Source organism: Salarias fasciatus, chromosome 10 (assembly GCF_902148845.1).
Source record: "Salarias fasciatus chromosome 10, fSalaFa1.1, whole genome shotgun sequence".
Lineage (NCBI taxonomy): Eukaryota > Metazoa > Chordata > Actinopteri > Blenniiformes > Blenniidae > Salarias > Salarias fasciatus.
In genome coordinates, this window is record NC_043754.1 from 21,733,262 (window position 1) to 21,744,836 (window position 11,575).

Here is an 11,575-nt window from a genome sequence, read left to right on the forward strand (position 1 = left end):
CTGACCAACGGGACACCCCCCCCCCCCTCGCTCTCTTTAAAGACTCTTCCTCCCACCTTGTCATTGGTGCGTGTGGTCACAGAGAAGGAAGCGGTCGCCGGTGCTGAAAGTGGGCGTGAGCGCCGCTTCTTAAGTGAAAAAACTGATTTATGAGACCTCGCAGTTCCTCTTTTGTCTTTACGGCCGCGGTTTCCTCTCGGCTGAGCGTCTCTCAGACACCACACTCTTTAAAGTCTGCGTCCTTTGTGCCTCTGTCCTTGGAAGTCAAGGACTCGGGCCTGATGACCTGCGACGGGGCAGCGCGGATACAAACATCCTCCCATCTGCCGCTCGCCTCCACCCTGGACTTCAAGTTCCTCCAAAACAATGAACAATTTCCTGCCACGTTGTCTACATCTTCTCCTTCTTTTCAGTGTTTCTTGTTTCCATGTTAATGAACATCGCTGAGTCCAAAAACGTGCACCTGGAGTGAGCTGGTGAAATGTTTCAAATTAAAATGAGTTGTTTTGTGTTTTCGTTTCAGAAAGATTTTGCATTTACACAACAACGCTTTGAAAACGACGCCCGTGAACGGCAGAAACGCTGAAGACGGTGTGGTGTTCATGCTGGGCCACTAGTGGGTGCCGTTGAATGCCTTTATAGTGAAAACACACAAGAACAACACACTATAAATATAAACAATAGTGAGAGCATATTCATGTGGTCAGAGGAAAGGCTGGAGGTGCAGTCTGGTGTTTTACTGTCCATCAGCTGAGCAGAAAGAGCAGAAGATGGCTGTAAGGACGGTTTTAGGACGGATGGTTTTAATCCTGTCTTTGGCATCAGTGTAGTTGTTCTGAGCCTTCACCCCTCACAGCTCTCACTGGAGTTATCTGCTTGATGACAGTGTTGAAACAAACGTGCGCTTTTTGCTCTTTTTTTCCTTTTATTTCTTCATTAAAGTTAATTTTTCTTCCTTTATAAATGATTTCGAATATTTAACCGAATATTTGGAATGCTATTACATATCCTGGCCATTTGGCTGAAGCTCATTGATAAGTTAATGCTGAGTTGAGAAGACATTTTATTTCTGCTCAAGGAAAATCAAATATTAACTCAGGTCAAGATTTTCTTCCATCCATCAAAATAAATAAAAAGCCCAGTCCGGTAACATTATTTGTAGGTTAAATAGCAAACGTTCAGAGAAGCACTCGGTGTCCGCCTAATGTGCAAATCAATCCTCAACAGAAAGCTCCGTTTGTGAAGGAAGTCTTTTCAATTTCCCCCCCATTAATGTTGGAGGGCAGATAAATCCTGGAAGGGGCTCCATAATTCACCGGGCCGGGCGAACAGCCACACAGACCGCTGAATGAGCGCCTGTCTCATCGGCCGACTGTCTGTCTGACGGGGCGGTCAGGTGATTACAAGGACGCCATTTGGTTTTACAGCGGAATAATATGGCCACTGTTCGCTCCCTTTCCTTTCTGTCCGGCCCCGGGAGGACGGAGCGGGGGCCGGCAGGGGAGTGATTAAGATTTTAGGGAGATGCCTGGCTGGTTCAGGGGTCAGAGGGTAAAGAGTGGGGATTTATTAGCTCCATAAATTAGACCCAGACGTCCCGGCCCTCGTCGCTCCCTCCTCTTCACCTCCCCTTCACTTTAAATCACTCCTGGACTGCTCTCAGGCCTCTGAACACCGATAGATAGATAGATAGATAGATAGATAGATAGATAGATAGATAACATTTATTACCATTTTCTTTTTTCTTGCTGAGTCTGTTTTACTGCTTTGAACTCCAAATTATGAAACTCTGTTACACTTAAGTTGTTGTCATTTCAGTCGAGTCTCTGATCTGTCTTGTTTCCACGCGTCGATAAAAATGACAGTAAAACAACAAAAGTACGAGTATTTAACGACGCCAAAACAAAATGAAAGGATTTGACGTGTTTGTGAAGTCGAGAAAATTCAAAACGTGTAAAGCGGGAGACGGAGTGGAGGTCCAGTGTTCTTCATGGTTCCTCATCAAGCTCCTAAAATCCCCGATAGAGCAGAGAGCCAGGTGGAACTCTGGGATGCTGTGGGCCTGCGCCGTTTGTAGATCGCGAGTTCCAGCGTATAAATCCTGCCCGGGACGTCTGTTGTTGCAGCTGAGCGCGGCCGGGCCGGGTATTTGCGGCGGCACCGAGCTGGAACTCCATTATGACCCATCAGGGCTGCGGCGGCGAGCGGCCCGGCCTGGAGTCACGGCTCCTTCCTGTGTGGCGCTCTGGTTTCCTCCCACAGTCCGAAAAACATGCATGTGAAGTTAATTGGTGTCCCTACAGCTGCCTGTTTTGCCGCGCGGTGGCCCGGCGGCCCCGATTCAGCCAACGGGATAGAAGATATCAGACCAGTTACCGTAATATTCTGCTTTCAGTGGGAGGATTTCTACAAGCACAAACCCACAACACAGAAACACTCCTCGCTAACTGCTGCTTTTCCAGCTCAGTTTAAATGATTACCGCTGAACTAAAGTAATATTAATGTTTCAGCGAAGCCGCCCACTTATTTAAAGAACGAATAAAAACATTCGAGGCCCAATAACAACAAACGCCGCAAGTGGCTGACTGGCTTGTTCTCCCACCCGGAGATCAAACCCTTCAAATAAAAGAAAGGAAAATATTTGTCTTGGTTTGACTCTTCGACCAGGCCCTGGTCGTCCCGCGCCAGCCGCTGCTCTCCTCGGAGCTCCGAGGCTATTTGATCATTAAAGGCCGGGGAGCGCCGTGGGCGTGTGTGTGTCTCTGCTCCTCCGATTAAAGGGCAGCCATTGAGGAGTGTGTGTTTTGTGGTTTGAGCCGACAGCGCGCGGGACGCCGCGCAGGCCCGGGCTGACGCGGCCGCGCCACACCGAGATCTGAGCGCGTGCGGTCAAGGGGGGGGGCGGGCGGAGGGAGGGCGGAGGGGGTGCTGAAGCATGACGGTATGACTTGTAAACCGACTCCAGGCAGGATTCAGTGGCCTTTTGTTTCAACTGAAAAAGCACAAAAATATCTTTCCTTAATGTGCAGTAAAGAAAAAGACTCTTTATTGGCGCAGTGAGTCTGACTCTGACGTTCAGACAGTGAGCGCTCTCTCTCCTCCGCCTGCGTGAGGTGTATGTGTGTGTGTGTGTGTGTGTGTGTGTGTGTGCGTGTGTGAGCGCTCCATTGACGCAGCGAGGGCCTCTTTCAGCACGTCCCGGGCTCCGCGGCGCTCTCTCGGCGGGCCGCGGCCTGACAGAGGACGTTTTCAGCCCGGCGCTGACAGTGATGAAACGCCTCCGGTGGAGTCCAGGAGCTGCAGTGAAACACACAGTGCTCAGAGTGTTGACCGAGACCAGGAGTCTCCGAGCGTGTGTGTGTGTGTGTGTGTGTGTGTGTGTGTCGCTGTGTTTACGACTAAGGACTTTTCGAAAAAAAAAAAGTGAACGGGCAGCAAACAGAGAGGCATTTGATGTATGGGGCCGTGAATGCGCGGCAGTGTCTGGAGGGAGGCTGCTTCCTGGGCGCCGCCGGCCGCAGCTTGACGTGTCTGACAGCCGAGGACCGGTCGGCCCGGCGGGAAGGAAACCGTCTGTTTCTGCAGCCACTGCGCCTTAAGGGGCTTCAGGAAACACATCGTTTCAGGAAAGTTTGGCGTTTGCACGGCAACGTTTTGTACTTTCCACATTGGGCCACTGGTGGGCGCTGCTGCATGTTTCTGTGTTCAAACCAGAACGCTGATCGCTTCCATCGGAGCGTCTATAAAGTTGTGTTTTCTGTGACACTGAGCAGCGTTTTCATCAGCATTTTCACTGTAAACCTTCGTCAGATGTCTGCAGGCGTGACTGATAAGTGAAAAAGCAAAACCCCGGGACTGAAATGCATAAAAAAGGAAATCCGCAGAGCGTCAGATAAAAGCCAGCGTTTGATAGCTGAGGTGTGACGCTCGGAGGTGTCGGAGCCTGAATCCTTTTATAGAAGCGGAGGCTGGCAGCAGGCGGTCCGGATGTTTACAGCTCTCACTGTCACTGTGTACAATCCCAGCCGAGCTGCTGAGGAGCGCTGATGGACGACGGCGTGCTGGACGCCACTGCTCATGTAAACCGCTGAAGGTATTCAGGTTGGATGGAGGTGGAGTTAATGAAGAGAGTGGTTCCGTCCTCCAGCTGACCGGTCCGCAGGAGTCCCGCCGGTCACCATATCTACCCAAGACAAAAGCCAAGAGAGAGCAGAGAGGCTGAACTGAGTAAACAAACGGAGGAGACGACGCTGAGGGAGTCGAGAGGAGGAGGAGACGGGAGACGGACCGGAGCGGAGGTGGAGGTTTACTGTAACCAGCCTCATTAAGAGCTCAGGAAGAGCGAGAGGCAACAGGAAGCCCGGCACCCTGCGCCGCCGCCGCCTTTTACTGGCCTGCTCCGGTCTGCTCTGTCTCAGTGTGTGTGTGTGTGTGTGTGGGTGTGTGTGTGTGTGTGTGAGAACGCAGAAATAGCAGTAGTGAGCGCGACACTCAAGGCCACATGAAGAGCTACGATGAGGAGATGACGCAGTTCTGTTGGCCGGCCGTCAGTGATGTTTCAAATTGTCAGACAGTGGTGCAGTGGACGGCCCTGTCAGCCCAGGGAGAGAAGTCCAGGTCTGAATCTGTGCTCCAGTCTTTCCATTTAGATGTTTTCTCCTTCAACTTTGATGTTTTTTCACCCGTCCGGACATTTCTGCCCTGATGTTTGATTCGCTCACGTCCACTCACGAACACTGCAGCCTGTCAGTCACGCTGCGCTCTCATGCTGCACGCACCAAACTTTTTGCTGTTCTCAGAGTTTGTTAAACTCATGATGTACATCCGAATGTTTGAAATTTCTGAGCAAATTTTAGTGAAAATGCTCTAAAATGAAATTTCTATTGTCCATTTTTTAAGCTTTTGCGATTATTGAGAGGAGAGTGAGAAGATGTCTTCAGAAAGTGTCTTTCTAACTAACTTTAGAAAAACATTGATTTGAAGAAATCAATGAAAGAATTCCCCCCCAAACATATCTTACTTTATCATCCGTAACGTCACACGTGACGTGGCGTCTGGTCCACTCATCGCTTAACAACCAAACCTGTTTCCACAGCAAAAAGTCAAACTTTCTTTTTATCAATATTCAGACAAATCCATCACTTAAAAGCATTTTCAGAATTTTCAGATTTCCAGTGCTTCCATTAACGTCTGTTTTCATTATTTTTGAAAATTCCAGAAAGAACAGATGGATGGAAGCTCAATCACTGAGACACAAAACACATCTTTTTGTGTCTTCATCTTGATTCATGTCGTTTATCTTTCTGGATGTATTTCGTGTTTTACTTCGCTCATACAGAGGAACTCTCACTTGGCTGGTTTGGCGCAGTGGAAGCGTTTTCCTGTATAACCAGAACTTCTAAACTCCAACGCCGTGCGCGGTTCTACGCACTTGTTTCAGCAGTTTCCTGCTCGTGGAAGTGAATGTGACGATTACTGAAGCTTTAATGTCTCCAGATTGCAAACCTTGTTCCTGCCCCCGCATCCGCCGCCACTCCTCCGTCCACAGGCGTGAAATGAGGACCATGTGTTGCTGCTGTTCTCCTCCTCCTCCTCCTCTTCCTCCACTCCCTCTGCTGTCCCGTCACACTGACCGGCGGCAGGTCTCTCTTCCGTCGAGGCAGAGCAGAGCGAGCGACGCGGGGCGGACAGATAAACACACCTACGTGGAAATTACAGTCGCCTCACACGTCAGGGAGGAAGTTGAGGTACCCACAGAGAACCCACGTGCACGCCACACCGGCCGGTACACGTGCCGGATGTGTCGGCCGTGAGCTGAGGTGGTGAACACTGCGGAAGCATGATGGGATTGTTTGAGAGTCAGCTGGCACGTTTGAGGATCCGTTTTCTCCCCGCTTCTGATTCTGATTCTTCCCCTGAAAAATCTTTTCTCGCCACAAAAACCAAAGCAGAAACGGGCGTCAGTGAGAGAAAGCTTGTCTGACTGGAGAGGAGACGACAGACGCGCCGGCCTGATGCGAAGCAGCAGAACGTTTCGGGGGGGGGGGGAAGAAGAAATGCTGGAGTGTTTGCTCTGGTATGAGTGTGTGTGTGTGTTTGTGTGTGTTTAGGGGTTGCCGGGGTGGAGAGGTCACATCTCGCCAGGATGCAGGGGTCAAGTTTATTTTTCCTGCCAGGGGGAGGCGGCGACAGAGAGGAAGGAGAAACCGGAGGGATGAATGGAGGGAAAGAGGGTCCAATCAAAATCCTGAAGGTTCCTGAAAGACGCTTTATTAGAACCGTTTCAATATTCCATTGTTAGTTCGTCTACATCGCTCTATAAAACACACTGAGAATCTCTTGTTTACCGTCTGAAACTGCAAAAAACCGTCTGAGAGACGTCCTCTTCAGTGTATCCGCTGATTATTTTATTAATACAAATGAAAATATCTGCTGTTCCACCTGAACGGGACAAATTAATGACGAGTCATGACGATTTACTGACTGAGCGGCTTCGAACTGAGACTCCAGCAGAAATCTTAAACTAGAAAAGATGGAGATCGGCTGTTCTTCTTCTTTAATCAAGAAGCTGGAGCTTCCCGTCTGAACACACCCTCTCTGATGAGAGACACTGCGGATAACGGTTCGATTTCCACTGTTCTGCTGCTGTGATGAAACATCTGGCTGGGTGGAACATCTGCACGCCGTATGCGTCTGTCCCGTGGCAGCTGCTGATCTGGATCCTGTACCTTCGGTATGACCCCCGACTTGAGGCTCTCCGTGCAACGAAAAAGAAAAACGCAACAATTATGAGCTTTTTTTTAATGACAAGTCACCAACGCTTGGGTCAGAAAAGGCTCTGAGACCTGGACTGAGATGAGCTTCATGCGGGGTTTGTGGCTGTCTTAATCAGTACACACACACTCACACACTCACACACTCACATACACACACACACAGACACACACAGTCTCGTATTTCTATCCTTATGGGGACCTTCCATTGACTCCCATTCATGTCTAGCCCCTAACCCTGACCCTTACCCTAACCCTAACCCACACCACAACAAAGCCTAACCCTAAAGAAATGTTTTTGCACTTTTACTTTTTTCAGTAACAACAACATGGTCAAGAAAACACTGTTTCTCCTACTTAGGACCGGAAAAAGGTCCCCACAAGGCACGTCGTTCCACGTTTTGCTATCCTTGTGGGGACATTTGGCCCCAACAAGGATAGAAATACGAGAACACACACACACACACACACACACACACACACACACACACACACACACACACACACACACACACACACACACACACACACACACACACACAAACACACACACACACACTCTCACACTATCAGCCTGCTGAAGGACTTCCTCCCAGCTCAAACAGCCCACGTCCTGAGTTTCAAGTAGACTTCTGTTTATCAGGAAACTTCTTGCACACACACGCACACACACGCTCAGTCTCGTATTTCTATCCTCGTGGGGACCGTCCATTGACTCCCATTCATGTCTAGCCCCTAACCCTGACCCTTACCCTAACCCTAACCCACACCACAACAAAGCCTAACCCTAAAGAAATGTTTTTGACCTTTTACTTTTTTCAGTAACAACAACATGGTCAAGAAAACACTGTTTCTCCTACTTAGGACCGGAAAAAGGTCCCCACAAGGCACGTCGTTCCACGTTTTGCTATCCTTGTGGGGACATTTGGCCCCAACAAGGATAGAAATACGAGAACGCACGTGCACACACACACACACACACACACACACACACACACACACCTTTCCCTCTCCTTCACATCCAGACTGGAGCCCCCGATGTTTGACTCATGTCATGATATCTGTAGAAACTGACCTCTGACCTGCTGGAATATTAAAAGTCTGTATGAACGTGGGGGGTCACGACCCCCTGGAGGCCGCTATGACTGTTATTGTCCCTCTACTGAGCAGAACAGCTGCTTCTCTGGTTGACATGGCGACGGACTCGTAGCGTTTTCGAAAAGTTCCTCTTTGGAGCCATTTTGAAAAAAAGTGTCGTGCTATTTTTAGAAATTCACAGAAATTGAATCACTCTCCATCTGAACGTGCACGGATGTGACGTTTGGGGTTTTTTACGAGTCTTCCCGGCATCCTGGGGGGCACGCCGGGCCTCCCCGTCCTCTGGACACAAAATATTTAAATTTGTCTGTTGTTCCCATCTCAGAGGAAGGCAGATGAAGGTGGACAGATAAGGACGAAGACTGAGCGTGTGTGTTTCAAACGCGGGACAAAACAACGTCCCCGCAGCTATTCCTGTAATCTGCCTCAGCCTCCCTCCTCTCCTCCTCCGCTCAATCAGCTTCTTCCCTCCAGGAGTCACATCAAAGAGCCCAGTGCTATCAGTGCTGCGAGGCGTGTGTGTGTGTGTGTGTGTGTGTGTGTGCTGGACATACCACGGCTTATCTCTGTGAGTAGCAGACCTCTTTCCTGGTTTATCTCCCAGCCCCGCTGGCTCGGATTTATCAATGGGAAAAACTCGCAGCGGAAAATAACTGATCTAACCCAGCAGAGTCCTGCTGATCCGGGCCCAAATGATCCCAGATGATCCCAAATGATCCCAACTGGTCCCCGCTGGTCAACGAGGAGCTCATGGTCCTGGTTTTAAAATAATACATGTGGTGAAAGCCTTTTGGATTTCTCCAAATTTCTCAACATTTGAATGAAATTTCATCAGAAATTGAGAAAAAAGAACGCTAGTGTTTGGAGAAAAGTAGCACAAAAACTCCTTAAAACAGGCGAGAAAACTCAGAATCATCCTGAAGTTTTCTGGTTAGCTGAGCAGGTATCACCCCCTCCTCACCTCACTGTCCCCTCAGATTGATAACGCCGATCGGCTCGAAGGCGTCTCGGCTGGTGGCATCCCCCCCCCGCCCCCGCCGCCGCCCCGCTGCTCTGATAGCGGCCTGAAGGGCCACATCACAGGAACACGAGTCCTCTTTGATAAGCGGACCCCGCTCCGGCCTGTTCACGCAGCGGCAGGCGATCCGCGACCGCAGGCCGGCCTCAAACACACACACACACACACACACACACACACACACACACACACACACACACACACACACACTCCTAAAATAACAGGAGGCTGGGGAGAGAGTTCGGTCCCTGTTTTGAGAGGCCGATGGAAGCTGTGCGACGTGCTGGGAAAGCTGGGTTAAACGTCCAGATCTGTACGTCCAGGCTGTCGTCTCTGCGTCTATTTCAGGCCGGAGGAATCATGTAAAGTCCGTCCACACGAGGAGCCGTATATGTTTGTTTTGGAGCCTCTGTCTGGGTAAACACAGCTCGTTCTGCAGCTCTTTAAATGGTCATCCGCCGCCGCTGACCGGCCGTGACGTGAGCAGGTTTGCCTTGGCCCGAGACGGGAGGCTGACTTCACCTGAAGTCCGGCCGTATTCACCGTTCTCTATTTAAGGCCCGAAAAGACGGAGAAGGACAGATAAACCTGATAAAACTCCCATGTTCAGGCTCTGTGGAGCGATAGCGCAGCAGCCTGCTGGGAGAAATCAAGACGCTCGCTCCTGTCCGGATGAAACACAGCCTGTTTGCGTCGGGTCATTAAATCATGAGAAACATTCAGGGGGGGGGGGGGGGGGAAACGGAGCAGAAATCATCTTTAGATTCTTGGTTTTCAAACATAAATCTATTCTAATAGTTCACTTCAGTCATAACTTCTCAACTCATTTAACTGGACTCACTTTTCCTTATTAAGCTGCAGGAGAGCGTCGAAGCCCTCTTGGTGTTTACATACCGGACCCGCCTCGGGGGAATCTGACGGACAACAAACAGGTCGGATGCTTTTTGTTGTCCTTCACATTCTTCATGTGTCAGCGAACAGAGTCCCGCTGCTCCACATCAGACGCTCCTCCACGGGCCATTAAGAAAGATCACAAACACACCGAGCAGCTTGAATTATACAGATTACTGTCCGGAGCCTTCTCTTCTAATGGAAGGAAGATTTCCACTCGTGTGAGTGAATGATCAGCCTATTGGTATCGATAATCGTTCTTTTGCTTAAAGATACGAACAGAAAAAAAAGGCGTTTTGACTGTGATGACTTGTTTTCTGCTCCACGTTCAGCCATGTGGCTGCGGTTCGCCTCTGCTCGGCTGCTGATGGGGCTGATTAGACACATTTCCTATCCGTGTCCTTCTCGAGGACTTCAACCAACATCTGGCTTCATCGTCGCCGGCGGGCTTCTCTGAACAGAAGGATGCGAGTCGTTTCACCCTCCCAGCCGAGCTGCTCAGGTTTTATTCTGACAGGACCAAAAGAGAAACGTCAAGAAAACTTTGAGGTCCTATTTCTGATGAGCGGACGTCTTCATCCCTGAGACCATGGAGGGAGGAAGACAGAGAGACAGTCAGGAGACAGAGGGATGCGTGAAGAGAGAGAGGGAGGGAGGATACAGGCGGGAGGCGGCGAGGCGTGACAAATATCTCCGTCCTGTCGAGGGAGTGAAAGCAGCAAGAGGGAGAGAAAGGAGATAAACAAGATGGACGGAGGGACAGAGACTTCTCGGGGCGGGAACAAAAAGCACATTGATCGGACACGTCAGTCAGCGAGAGGTGAAAGAAAGAGGGAGGAGGAGGGAGGAGGAGGAGGAGGAGGGGGAGGAGGAGGAGGAGGAGGAGGAGGAGGAGGAGGAGGAAGGGGAGGAGGAGGAGGAGGAGGAGGAGGAGGGAGGAGGGGGAGGGAAGCGGCCGGAGGAAGCGGGATTCAATCAGACCCTGTCAAGGTCAGTTTGCAGTGAATGGGCCCCTCCACCTGGACGCTCTTTCAGCGACGGGAGGCCTCGCCGCGCGGCATGCTGGGAAGGGGCCGGCCCGCTCCCGAAGACACACTCCCAGACTAAAGTGTGGCTCCGCTGCCGAAACGCAGCGTTCAGGAAAACACCGTGCCTCTGATGGAGGAGCGGGAAACACGTCACTGCTTTCTTTGTTGCTTTTGGTGTCTGGAAAACATTTTTTCAAGATCTTCACAGTCTTGGAAATTCACACTTTTCCAAATAAAAATGATATCTGGACACATATGATTATTATTAGTCTAGTTATTTTGTTGACTCTTACAGAATAGATGCAGACTTTTATTATTCAAGAAACATTTCAGTCGAAAACATCCGTCAGTAAAACCAGTACAGTTAAAGTATATCAGCGAGAACTCCTACTGGACAGCTATTTTTCTTTTTTTTTTTTTTTCTTTACTTTTGAGGCAACGTTTGATCCCAGTTTGGCAGCACAGTACCGCTAAACTGACCAAAACTATAACCTCCAATCACTGACACCTCTAAACTGTCATCTCGTTTCGGTGCAAAATGTGACTTGAAATCCTGCGGCCTCGACGGAGCCGTTTGGGGGACCAGTTTCGGTCCACGTGCCTTATGTTCGATGCAGCTTGATCGAAGTCACTCACCCCAGGTCCCTTCCATCAGATCCCCAGTAGCTCAGTTTTGACGCCGTGTGTGACATTGCTGAGCGCGGCGTCTCTCCATGTGTGGCCACAGCCGAGCGAGTAAACAGTCGTGGTCGTCCTCCAGCGCCGTG